The 19,484-nt window shown below is 41.6% G+C and overlaps 1 protein-coding gene across 12 annotated transcripts in view; it reads left to right on the top strand.

Moving 5' to 3' along the window:
• The window catches only part of CDH12 (cadherin 12), a 1,995,427-nt gene that overhangs the window by 778,812 nt on the left and 1,197,131 nt on the right, over window positions 1–19,484 (top strand). For 6 of the 12 annotated variants that reach the window (XM_073630869.1, XM_073630872.1, XM_073630874.1 and 3 more), the window contains one exon: window positions 16,171–16,234. The exons of 4 other annotated variants lie outside the window; for them this stretch is intronic. The gene's annotated coding sequence lies outside the window, so the exon portion shown is untranslated. The remainder of the gene's footprint in view (window positions 1–16,170; window positions 16,235–19,484) is intronic. 2 more of the 12 variants (XM_073630871.1, XM_073630867.1) reach the window with 1 other exon arrangement.

Below are 19,484 nucleotides of genomic sequence, written 5' to 3'. Positions count from 1 at the left end.
GACAGCATAACTGATTCACGAGATTACACTAGGATATCAACACCCAATGCATTGGGAGTGTTTCCCACTCATGATATTTAACCACTTCAATACCAGGCACTTTCGCCCCTTCCTGCCCAGGACAGTTTTGAGCTTTCAGTGCTGTCGCACTTTGAATGACAATTGCGCGGTCATACAACACTGTACCCAAACTACATTTTTATCATTTTTTTCCCACAAATAGAGCTTTCTTTTGGTGGTATTTGATCACCTCTGCGTTTTTTATTTTTTGCTAAACAAACTAAAAAAAATGACATTTTTGAAAAAAAAAAAAAAAAAGTTTTTCTTCCTTTCTGTTATAAAATTTTGTTTTCTCCTTCTCTGACGGGCACTGATGAGTCGGCACTGATGGGCACTGAAGAGGTGGCACCGATGGGCACTGATGAGTTGGCACTGATAAGGTGGCACTGATGGGCACTGATGAGGAGGCACTGATATGTAGAATTGATGGGAATTGATAGGCAGCACTGATATGCAGCACTTATGGGCACCGATAGGTGTCACTGATATACAGCACTGATGGGCACTGACAGGCGGAACTGATGGGCACTGACAGGCGGCATTGATGGGCACTGACCAGTGGCACTGATTGGCACTGATAGGCAGCACTGCTTAGCACTGACAGGTGGCATTGATGGACACTAATAGATGACATTGATGGGCAGCATTGATTGGCAGATACTGACAGATGTTAATGCTGGGCACTGATTGGCACTGTAATGGACACTGATTGGCACTATGGTGGGCACTGATTTGCACTGTGGTGGGCACTGATTGGCACTTTATTGGGCACTGGCTGGGGGTTATGATGGGGCACTGACTGGGCACTGATTGGCAGCTTATGGGTACATTTGATGGGGGCTGTGCTGATAATCAGTGTGCTTATTATCAGCACAGACCCCCCCCTCTGACAGGGAGAGCTGCCAATTGGCTCTCCCTGTCAGCACTAACCGAGGAATGCCATTTACCGCCACTTCCTTGTTCTCGTGTCATATGACGCCCAGTCAGGATAACAGAACCACTTCCCGGACGTCAATCTGTTATAGGCCGGGCGGGAAGTGGTTAAGTAACAACAGTGAAAACTAGATTGTTCCCTGGTCCTGTCACACTTGATTGGGAGCATGTAAATGCCCAGACCGCTCACTGCTATACCTTTTTGTTTTGATAGCGATAAGATTTAAGAACACTGAACAAGGGTAATTCAACATATCATTCCCTGCCAGGCATGACTCTGCTCCTATGTGTTTTACCTGTAATCTGGGCTTAATCATATAGTTTTGTGATGTCTGTACTTCTGTACTAAGCTAAAGGCAGAGCTACTCAATTGTACAATGGTCCTTCCAGTGCTGGTATCTTCTCCTGTGTGGCGGTTTTCATTGGTTGGCAGTGGATGACATCACTCCTGCGCATGCCCAGGAGATAGTTATGCTGGCACACAGGATTGGGCCAGCCACTGTAAGCTGAGCTGTGCGTGTGCAGCTCAGCTTACATTCTGGGGATTACTGTAATCAGGTAGGTAGGTGAGTTTACTGCAGCAGAGACATTGTATGCCTCTTTTGCAATAAATAGCCTGCCTGCTCACAGTTAGTCACAGTAAAACTTTAGTTCCGCTTTAAGAGCAGCTGGTTGGCAACCATGGCCTGGAGTCGCTTGAGGGAGCCCTGCTTAGGGTGATATAAATAAAGCATTCTTCTGGGGCTTCTATGTGGCATAGAAGGTAGGCAAAAGCAAAACAAACCTAGATGTTGTCTGTCAGACATACAACATACTGTTTAAAACATAGCAACTTATATATCCATCTCATTGAGTTATGCGTATATACACATCAAAGATAAATCAATATACTAAATAAATGTATACAAACTTTCAGATGGGATTCTATTTTTCTCTTATCTTGGAAAAGCAAATTTTGTTTTAGCAGTACCTTTATATATATATATATATATATATATATATATATATATATATATATATATACAGGGGGTCCCCTAGTTACAAACATCCGACTTACAAACGACTCCTACTTACAAACGGAGGCAGACTACAGGAAGTAAGAGGAAATCTACCCCTAGGAAGGGAAATTATCTCCTGTAAGAGCTATTTTGGGGAAAAGGTACCTCCACTGATGCTTTATCACCAAGGCTTGTTTCCACAACAACCCAAAATTTTCAAAATCCAATTGTCATTGGGACAGAAAGTGAGGTGAAATCTTCTGAACAGGGGCACACACAGCAAAACAAATGTTACAGGTGTGTTAACCCTTCCCTATGCTATCCAAAAAGCTTAAAAATAGTTTTTTTGGCTGGAGCTACACCTAAAAAATGTACCTGTTCCGACTTACAAACAGATTCAACTTAAGAACAAACCTACAGTCCCTAACTTGTTTGTAACCCGGGGACCGCCTGTATACATGATAATCATAAAAGTTCAATGCATTACAAGTAATGCATTGCATGATCAAATTCACAACGCTCTGACACGAAGAAAAATATTGTCATTCAGATTCTGATCTTAAATTAACACTGAAGACTCTGTCATTGTGTGTTTTCTCCATATAGGCTTGAAGAACAAATGTTAATGTCTAGGGTTCTATCTTTCAGAAAATGTAAATTGTTTTTGATAGGTACTTGTAATTATCATATGTCAATCTGCAAAGTTGGTTTGAAAAATTTGACCTTGTGGCTTATTCAGATTCCATGAACTGAAAGCTGACAGGATACGTGCACATGATCTTTAATAATCAAGGAAGCAAAGCACTTTGAGCACTGACTTGGATGAAGAGTAAGATTAAAAATTGTTACAGAGTTCCGCCTGAGTTATTAGCTGTCAGAACGCTGTAAACATGACTAACGGATAATGGAATTAGGTTAGCTGAGCAGAAATCATTTAGATGAGCTAAACATTTCTTCCCCGTCATTAAATATATCCTAGGAGAGAATAACATCTCTGTGTATGGTTTTAAGAAATAGAGTGGGACGACACAGTGATGGAAAAAAACAATGCCTGAAGAAGACAAGCAAGAAAGCTTAGGGGTTTGACAAAAATGTAATGTTGAATACAATTCCCTGATGATTTTGTGTTTTCCAAGACTTAATATAATTTCACATTCTTCTGTGAATTTCACGTGCCATCTGTGAAGCTTAAACCTGAAGTGCCCAGTATTAGATCTGTCTTATTACAAGATGATCTATTTGCGTAAACTTAGGCTGACATTTCAGCTCTAGCATATTTCTGTGTTAACCTGTTGTAAATTTTCTTGCCAAGTGCCAACAAATCCTTGTGGTGTAATTTTTCTTCTTCATTTCTCCCTTACAAACAAACATATGCACATTTTTTACATTTATAGTCCATGATATTTATTTAATTATCTGTTTTATATAACACACAATATAACTGTATGGGATCAATTTGGAACTGGAGTGATATGCCTGCTGTATGTTTTTATATAATAAGTTGTAATGTGATTATTACAGCCATATTGTTTACTACTTTATGGGGTCTCTTTAACAGTCATGTAAGTATAACATAAACATTCTAGGGTCAGGTTAGGTAATAGACTACCAATATCTTTTGAAATGTGGAAAAAAGAAACAATTCACCAAAAAGAGCTCACACAGCTAGTGAGAGTGCAAAACTTGTGTAGAAAATAGTACTGATGATATAACCAGGTCCTCAACCTTGCAAAGCAACAGTACTAAACCATCTTTTTCAAATAGAACCAATATGTTCCTGACACTGCTCTATTTTAAAAGGAACTTGTCTTGATAGTTATACGGGAGATTTAATTGTCTTTAAATGTGTAAGCCCTGGGACTGTCATTCTTAAATATTCTCCTCTACTTAGTGAGTCATTAACCATAGCAAGATCAGCACCATTGTCACTGACTGAATTCAAACTTTTAGGTCGGTGACTTACTAGGTGCTGATCCGGGTTACAAATGTCATCTTTGAAACTGTACCGTAAAAAACCACTGGCAGACCTCATATTTATTTAAAAGTAGTTCTGGTACATGACACACAAAAGGGCACATAGAATGCTGTGATTCACCAGCAGAACATTTTTATTCATAATATTTGTTATGGCAACAGCAAGGAAAAACTCCTCCACAAATAGAAAAATACAAATAATGTTATCAGCCTGCTTGCTGCAGCAGGAGAAAGTTTATTGTTTATCTGGCAACTTGAAGACAGTCAGTCTTGTTGACCACCTAAACTTTCAAAAGCCACAACAACGGCTGATTCCCTGAATTTTGGGCCAAAGACTGCCATACAGATGCCCTTATATTCTTGTGTTTGCTCCTCTGGCGGGTCCCAGCACCATTCTTCTTCTTCTCAGGCTTCACACTACACATGTACTGAGTGCTCTTGGTCAACCTATTCTCTGCAATAAGGTAAAAAAGAAATCTTTCAAAAGTCGCTTCCCCCCATACCCCCTTAAACACTTACCTGATCCTGATATTGATCCAGTGATGTGCACCTCTGCAGCAATTCTTCTCCCCTCTCTCTCTTCTCACAGGAGACTCAGCAGCAGTGGGAGACATTGGTTCCTACTGTTGTCAGTCAAATCCTGTGAGGAGGAAGTGGGGTATGGGGCCAAGATATTCTGTGTGTGTCTATACAGTGCGGACAGAAAGTATTCAGACCCCTTTAAATTTTTCACTCTTTGTTATATTGCAGCCATTTGCTAAAATCATTTAAGTTTGTTTTTTTCCTCATTAATGTACACACAGCACCCCATATTGACAGAAAAACACAGAATTGTTGACATTTTTGCAGATTTATTAAAAAAGAAAAACTAAAATATCACACGGTCCTAAGTATTCAGACCCTTTGCTGTGACACTCATATATTTAACTCAGGTGCTGTCCATTTCTTCTGATCATCCTTGAGATGGTTCTACACCTTCATTTGAGTCCAGCTGTGTTTGATTATACTGATTGGACTTGATTAGGAAAGCCACACACCTGTCTATATAAGACCTTACAGCTCACAGTGCATGTTAGAGCAAATGAGAATCATGAGGTCAAAGGAACTGCCTGAAGAGGTCAGAGACAGAATTGTGGCAAGGCACAGATCTGGCCAAGGTTACAAAAAGATTTCTGCTGCACTTAAGGTCACTAAGAGCACAGGGGCCACCATAATCCTTAAATGGAAGATGTTTGGGATGATCAGAACCCTTCCTAGAGCTGGCCGTCTGGCCAATCTGAGCTATCGAGGGAGAAGAGCCTTGGTCAGAGAGGTAAAGAAGAACCCAAAGATCACTGTGGCTGAGCTCCAGAGATGCAGTCGAGAGATGGGAGAAAGTTATAGAAAGTCAACTATCACTGCAGCCCTCCACCAGTGGGGCTTTATGGCAGAGTGGCCCGACGGAAGCCTCTCCTCAGTGCAAACACATGAAAGCCCACATGGAGTTTGCTAAAAAACACCTGAAGGACTCCAAGATGGTGGGAAAAAAGAGTCTCTGGTCTGATGAGAGCATGGTGGTGGCAGCATCATGCTGTGGGGGTGTTTTTCAGCTGCAGGGACAGGACGACTGGTTGCAATCGAGGGAAAGATGAATGCGGCCAGGTACAGAGATATACTGGATGAAAAGCTTCTCCAGAGTGCTTAGGACCTCATACTGGGCCAAAGGTTTACCTTCCAACAAGACAATGACCCTAAGCACACAGCTAAAATAACAAAGGAGTGGCTTCACAACAACTCCGTGATTGTTCTTGAATGGCCCAGCCAGAGCCCTGACTTAAACCCAATTGAGCATCTTTGGAGAGACCTAAAAATGGCTGTCCACCAACATTTACCATCCAACCTGACAGAACTGGAGAGGATCTGCAAGGAGGAATGGCAGAGGATCCCCAAATTAAGGTGTGAAAAACTTGTTGCATCTTTCCCAAAAAGACTCATGGCTGTATTAGATCAAAACGGTGCTTCTACTAAATACTGAGCAAAGGGTCTGAATGCTTAGAACCATGTGATATTTCAGTTTTTCTTTTATAATAAATCTACAAAAATGTCAACAATTCTGTGTTTTTCTGTCAATATGAGGTGCTGTGTGTACATTAATGAGGAAAAAATGAACTTAAATGATTTTAGCAAATGGCTGCAATATAACAAAGAGTGAAAAATTTAAGGGGGTCTGAATACTTTCCGCCCCCACTGTAGATGTACACAGCCTGGCTCAGGATCAAACTCACACATGTGCCCCTATAGCAAGCTGCTTGCTATGGGACTCTCAGAGAAGAAAAGGAGCCAAGATTGCCGGAGAAGGACCCCAGAAGAAGAGGTTCAGGGATGCTCTATGCAAAACCATTGCACAGAGCAGGTAAGTATAACATGTTTGTCATTTTAGGTAAAAAGGAAGCTTTAGAATTGCTAATCTTTTTTGAGGTACATGGCAAAGGTGTTTATTTTGCGATATAAAGCAATTGTTCACATTGTTGCATTTCTTTATTTTAGAAATTGGTATTAGAAGGCAGATTCTTGTTGCCAATGTGATGTATTTGTCTTTAAATATCTAATTGCTAAAATTCTAATGCTGCATACACACGACCGAACTTTCCGGCAGAAAATGTCAGATGGTACGAATCTGTCAGACATTCCGATCGTGTGTGGGCTTCATCGGAAAATCTGATGGCCCTTAGAAATAGAACATGTTTCAAATCTTTCCGATGGACTTGATTCCTATCGAAAAAAAATGTTTGTCTGTATGCTAGTCCGACTGACCAAAAATTATGTAAGGGCAGCTATTGGCTACTGGCTATTGAACTTTCTTTTCTAGTCTGGTCGTACGTCATCACGTTCAAAACGATTGGACTTTGGTGGGATCATGTGTAGGCAAGTCCATTTCGTTGGAACTCCGTCGGAACTCCGTTGAAAAGTCCTTCGGAGTTCAGTCCGACGAGAAGTCCGCTCATGTGTATGCGGCATAAGTCCATATTTGAGATGTATTTTTGAATTAGTGTCCTACCCTAGTTGGGTTAACTTTAGTTGTTGGCTCTACTGTTCTCAGTGGAGTAGTGATCTATTTTCTAGTCCTGACTAAGTTTTCCCAAGCTGGTGGTTGATTCGTCTGAAACTGAATAGATAAAAGAGGGTCAGCCACTGAAGCTATAAATATTATGAATATTTATTATCTGACCTCAACCAATCTTTGGGAGCAGCACCAAAAGTAAAAGTAAATCCACAAACCAACAAAGTGCACTACAAGTCCCAGCTTTCAATGTCCAATGTCAGTAACATCAATAAAATGCAATCCATTCAGAAAGATGATCAAGGGGCATCTAATGAGAAGATCTTGCATCTTCCAGAGGAGATCTGGGATGATCCAAGGCATCTCAAATAAGAAAACAGGAGCACAGGATTCTCATTAGCATGAAAGCATACATTTATTGAAAGAAAAAATAGCACACTTACAGTTAAAATTCTTGAAAATCATCATAGCTAGTAGGAATCACCAGGATGGATACAAAGCAAGGCAGTGTGCAGGAATGGAAGCTCCAGATCCTCTGGCCGGCATCGCAGGGACCCGCTCTGACAGCTGTCAAAAAGACTGTCATGGTTGGAGTCTGTAAAATATTGCACCTACGATCAGTGGGTTGTGGGTGCAATGTCAGGCTCCTGCACATTCTCCCTCCAGCTTTCTGCTCATACATCCATATGGACTTTCAGTTAGAAAGCTGGAGAAAGTGTGAATGGACTGCAAGTGCACTAATCAGCACACTCATAGTTCATTGAGAATTACAAGTTGTCTGCTACAGCAGCAGATAGTACTTGTATTTTATTCATTAAAGGATCCCTGTTAATGAATGATGCAGCTGTATGGGTGAAGCCCCGCACAGCCCAGCCTATTGTAAATGTGACAGTGGCTGCAGAGAGAACTCTGTGGCAAACAGAATTCCAGGTTTAAAACAATTTAGACAAACTTAATGTGAGTGATTCACCAGGACAGGATAACTTACACCCATGAGTCCTCAGAAAAATGAGCTCTGTTATAGCCATTCTAGCTACTGACAATAATGCTAACAACTGATTGTCATAAAACAAATGTGGTACAAAAGGATGAGGTGTATGCCAGGAAACTACAGGCCAGGCAGCTTAACATCAATAGTATGTAGAATCTTTGAGGGGCTAGTAATGGACTATATTAAAGACTTTATTAGTGATAATGGTATCATAAGTAACAACCAGCATTGATTTATTTAAAAAAAAAAAATACTGCTCTTGTTAGAGAAAACTGTTAACATTCTATGACGACATTGACATTAAGAGAAATGCCAGTGGATGTTGTACTTTATAAACTTTTAATTTACAAAATAAATTCTATTGGAGTAAGAAATTGTACATACATGAAAAGAAAACTGTTTACAGGAACGTATGCGGAGAGTAGTGATAAATGGCTATTTCTCGAATTAGAAAAAAAAAATTGTAAAATTGTAAGTGGTGTGCCATGTGGCTGTGTCTTGGGGCTGTGCTGTTTAACTTGTTTATTATTGATATTGTTTTTGTTTTAAGAGTTCAATAACAGTGTTTGCTGTTAATGCCAAGTTATGCAGTGAAAATACATTTGACATGCATCTTTGTTATAGGAAGTCATGGTTAAAATAGGAGGGTGGGCTACTACAGGGCTGTTAGGCTCTATATTAAAAAATGTAGAGTTATGTACTTAGGTGCTTAAAAATGATGAAAAAGAATGTGGGTGTCCTCGGGGACTACAACAGCATACAATGCCAATCTGCAGCTAACAAAGCTAGAAAAATAATTTCTTGTATTAAAAGGGCATACATTCAGGAGATAAATTCATAATTCTGCCCCATTATAAAACATTGGTTTGGCTTCATCTTGAATTTGCCGTTTTGGTGACCAATTTGCAGAAAGGGTAACCTTGATCTAGACAGAGTTCAGGGAGAGACAACAAATTTAAAAAGGGGTTGGATGACTTCACTTATGTGGAATGATCACAAAGAATACATTTAGGGCTATTGCACATTGCCTATAGAATATGACATATGTCTATACAGAGTAAAATAAGCCTGGTAATTGTACCTATTGACATGCATTACAGAATATGCTGTGAGCGACTATATGCATGTAACCACCAGCACTCATTACTACACATTATTCTGAGTGCTAAGTTCTTTATTCAGAAAAATACACACATACACATGCACTTTGGAAAAAGGTAGATGAATTTGGGGCAAGAGCTATGGAAAGAGGCACACTGATCAGAATTGTTCATATAGACACTCCATTCTCAGTGCAGATAAACTCCCTCCTCGCCTCTGCAGCATTCAGACAGACAAAGCAGTGCAATGACTGAGGCATTTTGTAGCTGGGTGGGCAGAGCCTGATGGGGTTTCAGAGACACTAGTTCCCCATCAGGTCCACTTCCCTTGCGATTGACAGCATTGATAGAGAACTAGTGTCTCTGAATCCCCATCGGGCTACATATTCTGCCTCATTGGTTGCTAGGGGCCTGTCGGCTGTGAAGCTGACAGCATCCTCGATGACCAGTGACAGATGAGTAGGGATGAGCCGAACACCCCCCTGTTCGGTTCGCACCAGAACATGCGAACAGGAAAAAAGTTCGTTCGAACATGCGAACACCGTTAAAGTCTATGGGACACGAACATGAATAATCAAAAGTGCTAATTTTCAAGGCTTATATGCAAGTTATTGTCATAAAAAGTGTTTGGGGACCTGGGTCCTGCCCCAGGGGACATGGATCAATGCAAAAAAAAGTTTTAAAAACGGCCGTTTTTTCAGGAGCAGTGATTTTAATAATGCTTAAAGTCAAACAATAAAAGTGTAATATCCCTTTAAATTTCGTACCTGGGGGGTGTCTATAGTGTGCCTGTAAAGGGGCGCATGTTTCCTGTGTTTAGAACAGTCTGACAGCAAAATGACATTTTGAAGGAAAAAACTCATTTAAAACTACCCGCGGCTATTGCATTGCCGACAATACACATAGAAGTTCATTGATAAAAAACGGCATGGGAATTCCCCAAAGGGGAACCCCGAACCAAAATTAAAAAAAAAAAATGACGTGGGGGTCCCCCTAAATTCCATACCAGGCCCTTCAGGTCTGGTATGGATATTAAGGGGAACCCCGGCCAAAATTTAAAAAAAAAAATGACGTGGGGTCCCCCCAAAAATCCATACCAGACCCTTATCCGAGCACGCAACCTGGCAGGCCGCAGGAAAAGAGGGGGGGACGAGAGTGCGGCCCCCCCTCCCTCCTGAACCGTACCAGGCCACATGCCCTCAACATTGGGAGGGTGCTTTGGGGTAGCCCCCCAAAACACCTTGTCCCCATGTTGATGAGGACAAGGGCCTCATCCCCACAACCCTGGCCGGTGGTTGTGGGGGTCTGCGGGCGGGGGGCTTATCGGAATCTGGAAGCCCCCTTTAACAAGGTGACCCCCAGATCCCGGCCCCCCCCCCCTGTGAGAAATGGTAAGGGGGTACATAAGTACCCCTACCATTTCACGAAAAAAGTGTCAAAAATGTTAAAAATGACAAGAGACAGTTTTTGACAATTCCTTTATTTAAATGCTTCTTCTTTTTTCTATCTTCCTTCATCTTCTGGTTCTTCTGGCTCTTCTGGTTCTTCTGGTTCTTCCTCCGGCGTTCTCGTCCAGCATCTCCTCCGCGGCGTCTTCTGTCTTCTTCTCCTCGGGCCGCTCCGCACCCATGGCATGGGGGGGAGGCTCCCGCTCTTCTCTTCTTCTCTTCTTCTTTTCTTCTTTTCTTCTTTTCTTCTCTTCTTCTCTTCTTCTTCATTTTCTTCTCCGGGCCGCTCCGCAATCCATGCTGGCATGGAGGGAGGCTCCCGCTGTGTGACGGCGCTCCTCGTCTGACAGTTCTTAAATAACGGGGGGGCGGGGCCACCCGGTGACCCCGCCCCCCTCTGACGCACGGTGACTTGACGGGACTTCCCTGTGACGTCACGGGGAATGCCACAGGGAAGTCCCGTCAAGTCACCGTGCGTCAGAGGGGGGCGGGGTCACCGGGTGGCCCCGCCCCCCCCGTTATTTAAGAACTGTCAGACGAGGAGCGCCGTCACACAGCGGGAGCCTCCCTCCATGCCAGCATGGATTGCGGAGCGGCCCGGAGAAGAAAATGAAGAAGAAGAGAAGAAGAGAAGAAAAGAAGAAAAGAAGAAAAGAAGAAGAGAAGAAGAGAAGAGCGGGAGCCTCCCCCCCATGCCATGGGTGCGGAGCGGCCCGAGGAGAAGAAGACAGAAGACGCCGCGGAGGAGATGCTGGACGAGAACGCCGGAGGAAGAACCAGAAGAACCAGAAGAGCCAGAAGAACCAGAAGATGAAGGAAGATAGAAGAAAGAAGAAGCATTTAAATAAAGGAATTGTCAAAAACTGTCTCTTGTCATTTTTAACATTTTTGACACTTTTTTCGTGAAATGGTAGGGGTACTTATGTACCCCCTTACCATTTCACACAGGGGGGGGCCGGGATCTGGGGGTCACCTTGTTAAAGGGGGCTTCCAGATTCCGATAAGCCCCCCGCCCGCAGACCCCCACAACCACCGGCCAGGGTTGTGGGGATGAGGCCCTTGTCCTCATCAACATGGGGACAAGGTGTTTTGGGGGGCTACCCCAAAGCACCCTCCCAATGTTGAGGGCATGTGGCCTGGTACGGTTCAGGAGGGAGGGGGGGCTGCACTCTTGTCCCCCCCTCTTTTCCTGCGGCCTGCCAGGTTGCGTGCTCGGATAAGGGTCTGGTATGGATTTTTGGGGGGACCCCACGCCGTTTTTTTTTTTTTTTTTGGCGCGGGGTTCCCCTTAAAATCCATACCAGACCTGAAGGGTCTGGTATGGAATTTAGGGGGAACCCCACGTCATTTTTTTTTTTAAATTTTGGCCGGGGTTCCCCTTAATATCCATACCAGACCTGAAGGGCCTGGTATGGAATTTAGGGGGACCCCCACGTCATTTTTTTTTTTTAATTTTGGTTCGGGGTTCCCCTTTGGGGAATTCCCATGCCGTTTTTATCAATGAACTTCTATGTGTATTGTCGGCAATGCAATAGCCGCGGGTAGTTTTAAATGAGTTTTTTCCTTCAAAATGTAATTTTGCTGTCAGACTGTTCTAAACACAGGAAACATGCGCCCCTTTACAGGCACACTATAGACACCCCCCAGGTACGAAATTTAAAGGGATATTACACTTTTATTGATTGACTTTAAGTATTATTAAAATCACTGCTCCTGAAAAAACGGCCGTTTTTAAAACTTTTTTTTGCATTGATCCATGTCCCCTGGGGCAGGACCCAGGTCCCCAAACACTTTTTATGACAATAACTTGCATATTAGCCTTTAAAATTAGCACTTTTGATTTCTCCCATAGACTTTTAAAGGGTGTTCCGCGGCATTCGAATTTGCCGCGAACACCCCAAATTGTTCGCTGTTCGGTGAACTTGCGAACAGCCAATGTTCGAGTCGAACATGAGTTCGACTCAAACTCGAAGCTCATCCCTACAGATGAGGGTGAGAGGGGGTATCAGCATGAAACATTCCGCTCTGCTACAGAGTACAGAGACGGGCTCCCAGCTTGGTGGCACCCATTGGGGAAATAACATTAATATGCAACATTTCTCATTTATATGACAAAAAAGTGTTGTATTAAATAGTTTTTTTTTATTTCTGATCATAATAAAGAAAGCAAATATGAACAAAACCACTAAATATTGTTATTGTGATTTTTTTTTATAAAAGGCCCATGCAAAAGAAGAGTGTTTATACTTACAAATGCATGATGGCTCTGATTGCCACTTTGATGAGAATCTACAGCCTCAGAAAACTCAACATCCAACACACTTCCAGGTGTATCAGATGTCTGCTCCCTAGTTGTGTTTTGATCTGCTGACCCATACATCACTACAGAACAAAGTGGTGATGTTGCAGCCAGTGAGAGAAACCACATGATAATTTTAGAATGTAACATGCCTAACTAGGTGCATTTTGATCTACCTTGTTCTTATTTTGGGTGGTCTGTACTCCATACACTGTAACAAAACTCACATAGAGGTTGATTGCTTCTATCAGCTTGTGATCTCATGTGATTACTTGGGTGCATTAAATATAGAAATCATTTATAATTCCAGACATGTAAATCATTCCATAAAACATACATGTGTGTGAAGTAAATGCCTTACCACTTGATACTCTTCAGTTATAATGCAGACATGTACAAGTTTAATGCAGGTTGAACAGTGATAACATTGATATTGATCTGCAATGGCAGCCATCAGAGCAGAGGGGAAAAGGAGGCAGAAGTAAAAGTTTATGTTTTCAAAGTTGCCTGGTATTCCTGAAAATATTTATTACACGTAAACAGCAAATGCATTTTAAAATTACATATATCCTTTAAATACAGTAAAGGATAATACAAATTACTTTAAATAAGCAGAAACCTAAAACTAAATAGTACAAAAACTGGATAGTCTTCGGGACAGCTTTTTTTTTTACATTTAAACTAACAATAACTTATTGGCAAAAAAATAAAAATAATAATCCAGATTTGATATGTGTGTGTGGACTGTAGGCATTTTACATTATAACAAGGTGTATAACAACTGGTAAAAATATGACAAAATTATGAACATGGAAAACATATGTGAGAGACCAAATGTTTCAAATAAGGATGAGCTGAACACCCCCCCGGTTCGGTTCGCACCAGAACATGCGAACAGGCAAAAAACTCGGACAAACACACAAACACTGTTAAAGTCTATGGGACACGAACATGAAAAATCAAACGTGCTCATTTTAAAGGGTTATATGTAAGTTATTGTCATAAAAAGTGTTTGGGGACCTGGGTCCTGCCCCAGGGGACATGTATCAATGGATATTTTTTTTTTTTTTAAACGGACGTTTTTTCGGGAGCAGTGAATTTTTTAATACTTAAAGTGAAAAAATAAAAATGAAATATTCCTTTAAATATCATGCTTGGGGGGTGTCTATAGTATGCCTGTAAAGTGGTGCATTTCTCCCGTGTTTAGAACAGTACCACAGCAAAATGACATTTCTAAATGAAAAATTGTCATTTAAAACTGATTGCGGCTGTAATGAATTGTCGGGTCTCGGCAATATAGATAAAACTCAATGAAAAAAATGGCATGGGTTCCCCCCAGTCCATTACCAGGCCCCCAGTCATTACCAGGTCCTGAACCATACCAGGCCACATGCCCTCAATGGGGGAGGGTGCTTTGGGGTCTGACCCCACAGCACCTTGTCCCCATGTTGATGGGGACAAGGGCCTCATCCCCACAACCCTTGCCCAGTGGTTGTGGGGGTATGCAGGCAGGGGGCTTATCAGAATCTGGAAGCCCCTTTAACAAGGGAACTCCCAGATCCGGGCCCCCCTATGTGAATTGGTAACGGGGACCGGTGATGTAAACAGGTGACCCCACCCCCCTTTGACACCATGGGGAAGCCACGGGGAAGCCCCATGGCATCAGAGGGGTCACCCGTTTACATTACCGCATGGCCCTGCCCTCAGCCATATAACAGCTGTCACCAAGAAGAAGCTCGGCGGGAGCCTCCTATGGTGGTGGAACTGTTCCTGCTTTTTTTTATTTATTGGTCCATCGGGTGGCATGGATTTACATTGCAAGACATTTTTATTTTTTTATCTTTTAATAAAGGACTTGTCTTTTTACCATTTTTACACTCTTTTTGTGAAATGGTAGGGGTACAATGTACCCCGTTACCAATTCACATAGGGGGGCTGGGATCTGGGGGTTGCCTTGTTAAAGGGGGCTTGCAGATTCGGTTAAGCCCCCTGCCCGCATACCCCCACAACCACCAGGCAAGGGTTGTGGGAATGAGGCCCTGGTCCCCATCAACATGGTGACAAGGTACTTTGGGGTCAGACCCCAAAGCATCCTTCCCATGTTGAGGGCAAGGGGGCCCGGATAGTTCAGGAGGGGGGCGCTCTCTCGTCCCCCCTCTTTTCCTGTGGCCAGCCAGGTTGCGTGCTCGGATAAGGGTCTAGTATGGATTTTGGGGGGGACCCCCACGCCATCGTTTTTTTAAATTTTGGTGCAGGGTTTCCCTTAATATTCATACCAGACCGAAAGGGTCTAGCAATGGACTGGGGGGGAACCCATGCCGTTTTTTTCAATGAGTTTTATCTATATTGCCAAGACCCGACAATTCATTACAGCCGCGATCAGTTTTAAATGACAATTTTTCCTTTAGAAATGCCATTTTGATGTGGTACTGTTCTAAACATGGGAAACATGCTACACTTTAAGGGCATACTATAGACACCCCCCAGACATGATATTTAAAGGAATATTTCATTTTTATTGTTTCACTTTAAGCATTAAAAAAATCACTGCTTCTGAAAAAACGGCCATTTAAAAAAAATTTTTTTGCATTGATACATGTCCCCTAGTGCAGGACCCAGGTCATCAAACACTTTTTATGACAATAACTTGCATATAAGCCTTTAAAATGAGCACTTTAGATTTTTCATGTTAGTGTCCCATAGACTTTAACGGTGTTCAGATGGCTTTCGAATTTGCCCCAAACGCTGCATATGGTTCGGTGTTCGCTGAACATCCGAACAACCAAAGTTCGGCCCTAACTTATGCTCAGGCCAAACCGTTCACCCATCCCTAGTTTCAAACAGCATTATGATTCCCTGTGGTGTTAATAATTGTTATTTCAGAACGCTCTGTTCTGAAAAGACAACACTTTGTTACTATAAACTATTACTACATTTTAAATGAAAATTTTTAGAAACATGCTTTAAACAACACAGTGAAAGATATGTAAAAAAAAAAAAAAAAAAAAAGCTTCACATTTTAATTTGATGTAGAATATCGGCAACATGTGACTTACAGTTGACTGATAATTGAAATGTGTTTGATACACAAAGTCTATTGTTAATGTCAGAAAACAGTGCATCTTATTAAGCTTTTATACATGCCCATTGAATAATCTATTGAGAAAGTCATTATACTGTATATTTGAATTACAGATATGTTAATTTGATCCCCTGCAGATAGACAGCACCTTCTCGCGTGTGTAATTGAATATTTGCTATATGTGTAAACATATTTCTGCCACATTGACTACGTATTTGTGTTTTATTTTCTATTTTTTCAAAAAGAAGAAACTGGTTACTGTCGTATCTAGAATTCACTAAAATGGACTTCAACAAATAGACTTCAAGGGTGAGTGGAACAAAACTACAGATGATATTTTTTAGCTTGACGTCTCTTAAAATCTTTTCATCTAATTTTTTCATGAATTCTTTTTTATTAAAGTTGTTATTTTATTTATTAGGATTATAAATGCTCTTTCACAAACTTACTCCTTGTACCCAGCCCCGCTTGAGTGTACTAGTGAAGAATAAAAGAATCAAGTACAAATGAAAGTCATCCTAAGATTAACATTAACAGTCTAGGGGTGTCATTACCGGCAACTGTTGTTGTAGGCATTTTCTAGTCTCTAGTCAGTGGGAGTAAGAAGGATATCCTAATTACACATGTTCTCCAATGTGAATGTAAATGAACCATTTTAACAGTTCATAGAGAATATTGGTTATCCAATATTCTTATCTTATCCTACCATTATTCAAAAATACTAAAAACCGAGTAAAATATTGAAAAAAGCAGTAAAAAAGTATCGATGACCATTCAAAAATGGCAACATTTTACAGTAACCAGATCAAAATAATATTTAACTACTTCAGCCCTGGAAGAATTGGCTGCTTAACCACTTCCGGACCAGCCGCTGCAGTTATACTGTGGCAGGTTGGCTCCCCTTCGCGAAATCACGTTACTGTACGTGGGCTAGCGGGGTCCAGATAGCAGGCGCGCACACGCTTCACAGCGGAGGTGCCAATGCTCATGGCTGGCGGTCGCGATGACCACCAGCCACAAGCGATCGTGGCCAGGAGACACAGAACAGGGACGAGTGTGTGTAAACAGACACTTCCCTGTTCTGTTTTGACAGGAGTGACAGATCGTGTGTTTCTATTAGCGAGGAACCACCATCTGTCACTTCCTGTAGTTAGAATAACCTCCCAGGGAACATAGTTAGCCCCTTCACCGCCCCCTAGTGTTAACCCCTTCACTGCCATTTTTAATCGCACTGATCTCTGTATTATTGCCAAAAGTTCCAAAAATTTGTCAAAATTGTCTGCCATAATGTCGCAGTCATGATAAAAATTGCAGATCACCGCCATTACTAGTAAAAAAAAATATTAAAAACGCTATAAATCTATCCCCTATTTTGTAGACGCTATAACTTTTGTGCAAACCAATCAATATACGCCTATTGCGATTTTTTTTTTACCAAAAATATGTAGAAGAATACATATCAGCCTAAACTTAGGAAAAAAAATAGTTTTTTATATACTTTTGGGGGATATTTATTATAGCAAAACGTAAAAAATAATGTGTTTTTTTCAAAAATTTCGCTTTTTTTTGTTTATAGTGCAAAATATAAAAACTGCAGAGGCGACAAAAGAAAGCTCTATTTGTGGGAAAAAAAGGACGTCTACTTTGTTTGGGTAAAAATGTTGCATGACTGCACAATTGTCAGTTAAAGCAACGCAGTGCCAAATTGCAAAAAGTGCTCTGGTCAGGAAGGGGGTAAATTCTTCCGGGCTGAAGTGGTTAATGACCAGGCCATTTTTTTGTGATATGGCCCTGCGTTGCTTTAACTGACAATTGCACAGTCATGCAATGCTGTACCCAAACAAAATTGATGTCTTTTTTTTCCCACAAGTAGAGATTTCTTTAGGTGGCATTTGATCATCTCTGCGGTTTTTATTTTTTGCACTATAAACAAAAAAAGAGCGACAATTTTGAAAAAAAACACAATATTTTGTACTTTTTGCTGAAACAAATAGCCCAAATTTTTTTTTTAAAAAGCTAATTTTTTCCTCAGTTTAGGCCAATGTGTATTCTTCTACATATTTTTGGTAATAAAAATCACAAAAAGCGTATATTCATTGGTTTGCCCAAAAGTTATAGCGTCTACAAAATAGGGGATAGATTTATGGCATTTTTATTATCAGTTTTTTTTTACTAGTAAAGGCAGTGTTCTGCGATTTTTATCGAGACTGAGACATTATGGCGGACTCATAGGACACTTTTGACTCATTTTTGGGTCGATTGACAATTATACAGCGATCAGTGCTATAAAAATATACTCATTATTGTATAAATGTCACTGACAGGGAAGGGGTTAACACTAGGGGGTGATCAAGGGGTTAACTGTGTTCCCTATGTGTGTGTTCTAACTTTGGGGGGTGGGACTGACTATAGGAGATGAGAGATCATGGTTTCCACCTCATAGGAACTCACAATCTCTATCTCCTCACATCACAGAACTAGGATGTGTGTGTTTACACACACGCATCCCTGTTCTGCCTCTCGTGCCCACGATCGCTTGTGGCCTGCAGTCATTGCGACCACCGGTCACGAGCATCGTCACCCCCGCTATTTAGTGGGTGTGTGTGCGCGCCTGCTATCCCACTTAAAGGGACCGACATATAGCTACGACAGTTTGCAGGATCGTGCTGACCTGCCGCAGTATAATGATGCTGGCTGGTCGGCAAGTGGTTAATTTATCAGACTTCAGTGAACTGAAATGTGATTGCATGCTATGGGTTACTGCAATTGAACACTAATGATGTACCGTATAAGCCTAATGACAATTGTTATTCTCTGCTTAAACCAGGGATGGGAAACCCTGGAGAGGTGCAGTTCTACCTGAACAACATGGAAGATACTGTATAAAAATGTATTGGGGTGTAGCATGCTTTACTTGATTTAAGGAGATAACCTAGCAAGACTCTATTAAAAAGTAAGGAAGGTTTGAAAAATCCAAGGGTAAGTGGGAAGTAACAAAAAGTTCAGAGGTCAGTAGCAAGTAACACAAGGGTCAGTAGTATGTAATGTGGAGTTCAGACGTCAGTAGTATGTTGTGCAGATGTCTGTAGTAAGTGAAGCAGAGTGCACGTGCGGGGGTCAGGAGTAGGGCAGAGTTCTTAGGTAAGTAGCATGTAATGCAGAGTGCAGGGGTTGGGAATAAGTAACACAGAGTGCAGGGGTCAGGAGTAAGTAATAGAGATTTTAGAGTAATAGTATAATTCCCTGTACACACGGGCGGACTTTTCGGCAACAAAGGTCCGACAGTCTTTCCGATGGACTTATGACGGACTTCAGATGGACTTTTGAATGAACGGACTTGCCTACACACGATCACACCAAAGTCAGATGGATTCATATGTGATGACGTACGACCGGACTAAAATAAGGAAGTTGATAGCCAGTAGCCAATAGCTGCCCTAACATCGGTTTTGGTTCGTCGGACTAGCATACAGACGAGCGGATTTTTCGACCGGACTCAAGTCCGTCGGACAAATTTGAAACATGTTCCAAATCTAAAGTCCGTCAGATTTTCACATGA

The sequence above is a fragment of the Aquarana catesbeiana genome, linkage group LG05 (assembly GCF_042186555.1).
Source record: "Aquarana catesbeiana isolate 2022-GZ linkage group LG05, ASM4218655v1, whole genome shotgun sequence".
In the NCBI taxonomy this organism is placed as follows: Eukaryota; Metazoa; Chordata; class Amphibia; order Anura; family Ranidae; genus Aquarana; species Aquarana catesbeiana.
The sequence above is the reverse complement of the archived record's forward strand: the minus strand, read 5'-3'. Positions and strand labels throughout refer to the sequence as shown.